Raw genomic sequence first — 4,543 nt, 5'->3', positions numbered from 1 at the left:
CAAAACCCGGAGAGTGGATTTGGCAATTGGAGACGCCAGGGGCTGCTGGCTGAGCAGGGGCACACGAACTGCCGACGCTGCAGGTTTTTCCAGTCCAGGGGGAGGCGTTTCCTCTCCCGTGGGGACCCTAAAAGAGATCTGCCCAAAGCTGGGGCAAGCGGGTGGAGGCTGCCGGGGACGAGCGACTGGGCACTAGCGGCGAGGCGGCGGCCCAGGAGCGTAAAATTCCGCCCTGGGCGGCACCTGCGCCCTCCAGCCATTCGGGCCACAGCCGCTGCGCGTCCCGCCCCTCCGCCCGGAGGCCGAAAGTGGACCGGGTTAATTAATTTTCTTAATCCGTCTCCTTCTCTTCCTACTCCAGCAGTCAGCCTGGGGAATGAGTAGGCGACAGGAAAGGGCGGTGTTTTCCGGTTGTAAGGCCCCAGCCCGCACGTTCTGCCTGGGGAGGGGACTGGAACCCAGGAGAGCCTGGCACTCTGGGCCTGGCCCCGGCCCCCGGGGCTCTCAAATTGAATGGAAAGCCTGGCACAGAGAGCAGTCCTCCAGGGTACCTTGACTTTCCGGTGTGGTATCAGCTTCAGGTCATCACCGCAAGGTCCCTGGGTCTGTCTGAAACCTTAGAGGATGCACATTAAGCCTTACTTTGTAAACCTCGGCTGAAGTTAAGGTGAAGTGAAAAAAAACCAGACACAACTGCTCTGGAAAGCAAAATACTTGGGTGGAGTGTTAAAAGCCTCAAAGAAAATAATAGTTGGCAGGTCAAATGGCCATGAAGTTGGAAGTCAAATACAAAACTCAGCTGAAGTGATGTTAGAAATCTGACAAGCCAAATAGTCCGCGAAGATAAGAGACACAGCATCGTTTCCTTTCTTCAAGTGACAGCTACTCCGAAGTTTCCTTTGGCAGATACCTGAATTTTACTCCAGATTCTTGAGAGTTTTACTAGACGTTCATATTTCAAAATATATGTTCCCTTTGGCACTAATGTATATATTTTATGTATGAATTTATTGAAGAATATTAAATGTTACTGGCCTACTTAGATAAAGGTAGTTTATAAATATTTACGCATAGCTCTTATTGCATATGGTAAAAGTACAAGTAATACGTATATATTTATTAGATACCACATGAAAAATTCCTTTTACACACACATTCTTTACACGTGTCTTGTGTGTAAACAGTTTTTTTCATTTTGCTCTGTTGTTAGATTAGATGCTGTTAATAACAATTTATTTCCACATGACTAAATAACTTCTTTTATATCTTGAGCAAATATAGAGTAGTAAGTTTTTTGAGGTAGCAATTTTATTCCCAAGCCCCATTTTCCCTTTACTACACTGTTTTTCAACTCCTGGAGACTTTCCCTCTCTACCCTTTCTTTCTTCATGAGACTTCACTTCTGGGCTCTAAACCATTAATCCCAAACCTACCCCTTCACAGTCCTAGTGGTGCTAATTTGATTTATCCTGGCTTCTTTGACATTCCACATTATTTATTTGCATTGAACATCTTGGTACTGAACATCTCCCGTGAGGGAGAATGCCCTTGTATAGTGGATTATCCTTCCAAGCTAGGTATTTCCTGTACTATGATGTTTTTTAGGTTTGTTGGATTTTTATTTCAATATGGAAGAGAGGGGAAAACTACTTTAGGAAGATTTTAAGGGTTTGGTGATTCTGCTCTGTGTTACAAAAAAGTTTAGCACCTTGAAAAATAGGTGGTTACCTTAGAAAACTAACTGAGACTAAGAAAGTGGACATAGGGAAGATATTTTGATCAGGTTCAATTAACGCACTTGTATCTATAGAACAAGCCTCTGGCAGGCCCAATGGTGAGCTATTTTTCTATTAGTCCCTGCCATGGGAGAAGAACTAAGAAGTGTCAGCAGAAACCTCCCATCTATTTAGGGGGCAGAGAGCAACAAGCCAGTGTATGCAAACAAGTGCAGACTCAAATATTCTGGCCTGTTGCCATTAAGTATAATCCTGGGACCAGCAGCACCAGCCTCACTTGAGCTACTGAATTGGAATCTTCATTTTAATGAAATGTAGATAGTTTGTGTGCACATTTGGTATGTGAGAAGCACTGGTCAAAAAGTGTGGATCTCAGTCTTTTAAATCACAGACTCATTTTAAAATCTCATGTGACTTAGGAACACTCTTAGGAAAACATGAAGGGAGAATTACACAAACTCTTTTGCATTCAATTTCAGGGTTGCCCCGAATGCTAATCTGTCAATGATGAGGAAGTCCTAAGTAAAACCTCCAGTCATAGTTTCAGAGGGGCTGCTGAGGGTCAGCCAGAAGAGTTAGGGGAGGATTCTTTCAGGAGGCAGAGCTTAAGTAAATTTTTTTTTTTTTTTTGCTTAAGTAAGTTTTGAAACATGAGAGAGACTAAACAGGGAGAGGAGTCAAAAAGGACATTTCAGGTAGAGAAATGCCTGGGTAAATCGGTCCAGAAGAGAAAACAACAGACATGCATTTCTACACAGAGTAAGGGGAAGCTCAATGAGGAGACTGTAGTTTGATAGCAGGGTTTCCTTGCAATTCATTTTCACTGTTTGGACCTCTGAGAAAATGAAACTGGACTGTGGGTTCAGTGGCTCTTCCACTTGGCAGGGTCGGGGTGGGGGGCACCAGGAACCCTCTGACATGTGGTTCTGTTAATATGTAAGACCTCATTTCCAATGATCAGTTCTCCCTCGGTGGACCTTGGCCACATGGCCCCTAGGCTTTTCCAGGAACTCCAGCATGCCTGGGGCACTCCGTCTGCCTGGGTACTTCTTCCTCAGGTAACCGAAAGGACCTTTTAAGGTCTTTATTCAAATGAGACTTCAGCAGAGACTCTGTCCCTCTAGAATAGCAGCCTCACCCACCTTCCCTTTCCTTGCTCAAAGCAGGAAGAATTTCATTACCTGACATTACATTATATTTACTTATAGATTCATTTATGGCCTTTTTTCCCCTAATGTATTGTCTTTGTTTGCTGTTGTAGCTTACATACCTAAAATGGGACCTGGCACATAGTAGGTACTTAATAAATATATATTGAATAAGTGATCCCTTGACTACAACCAGTGAAGAACGTAAAAGCCGTGTTCACAAACTCCATAGCTCCACAAATAATAATGTATGAAACATTCCTGAAATATACCACACATATGCTGAGACTGTTTTCAACCACTTCTCTTTAGTCTAGCTGAACAAGAAATACTAAACACATGGAACATTTTAAGTCCTGAAATTCAAACATTTAAAAGCAAGGCTTACAAAAAATGTCTTTATAGCCCATGTATAATGCATAACTATTTCTCTTGTAGCAAAGCTGAAACACGCTGGTGTGTACTCAGCTGGGGTTTTCCTCCAAAATGCCACATTCAGACTGAATTCATACGTATTGTATGTTCTCGATTATCCCAAGTTTGATTTAAGGAAAAATGTAAGAGAAACTGAAAGTTTAGAACATTTTGAACAAGAATGTCCTTATACCTGGAGGATTCCTCTCCTTGCTACCCAAATAGAACTGTACCAGTCCTGGAAATAAAGTTAATCTGTGCTAATGAATTTGACTGAACAGCTGCCAAAAATTAAGGAATTTTCTAACCAGTGATTTCCCTGTAAATAAAGAACGTCAGGTCACATCTTGGTTAGGAGATTTCAGTTTCACCTAATCAAATGCAGCAGGAAATGGTATATATGAGACAGTGTGAGCATGCAGACGACAGTCCTAGCTTACAGCCCTGAGCAGGTTAGACAGTGAACCACCAGATCCTAGGACTCTTGGCATTTGAATTAGCTTTTGAACTCAGGCAGCACCGATTTTATTTGTGGATAAGACCTTCAAATATAGATGCATACTTGGTTTTGATTGTTGACTGGAAACCAGTGACTAATAAATAGCATTACCTAATACTTAAATGGTCTTCCAGGCTTAAAAAATGAAAAAGAAAAAGAAAAACACATTCATCTCTTTTCTTTCTCATCTTAGGTTGTTTGTCCATGTTGGGTAGGTGAGGCCCTTAGGACTGATTTACACTTTGTCTCTTTCCAGAAGAGATTCTAGGCAACGTAAAAGGCTTCTGTGTGTAATGAGGAGTCATTCCTATTATGTTCTTTGTGACAGGTTCTTTTTCTGGATAGCTGTATGTCTCCCTCCTTATATTCTTTCAAGGCTTTGCTTAAATCTTAGCTCCCCAGAGGCCTTCCACGTGTCCTATATATCGGCCTTCCATCTCCAAACATTCTGCACCTGCAGATTCAACCATCTATGGATTGAAAATATTCTGCTTCCCTGCTTGCATGTGGGCTAAGTCGCTTCAGTCATGTCCGACTCTTTGCAACCCTATGGACTGGTAGCCCGCCAGGCTCCTCTGTCCATGGGAGTCTCCAGGCAAGAATACTGGAGTGGGTTGCCATTTCTTTCTCCAGGGGATCTGCCCTACCCAGGGATTAAACCTGGGTCTCCTGCATTGGCAGGCAGATTTTTTACCCCTGAGCCACAGGGAAGCCCAATCGCTGTTCCTAGAGTGGTTTAAGACTTC

The sequence above is a fragment of the Cervus elaphus genome, chromosome 11, assembly GCF_910594005.1.
Source record: "Cervus elaphus chromosome 11, mCerEla1.1, whole genome shotgun sequence".
In the NCBI taxonomy this organism is placed as follows: domain Eukaryota; kingdom Metazoa; phylum Chordata; class Mammalia; order Artiodactyla; family Cervidae; genus Cervus; species Cervus elaphus.
Note: the sequence above shows the minus strand (reverse complement) of the source record.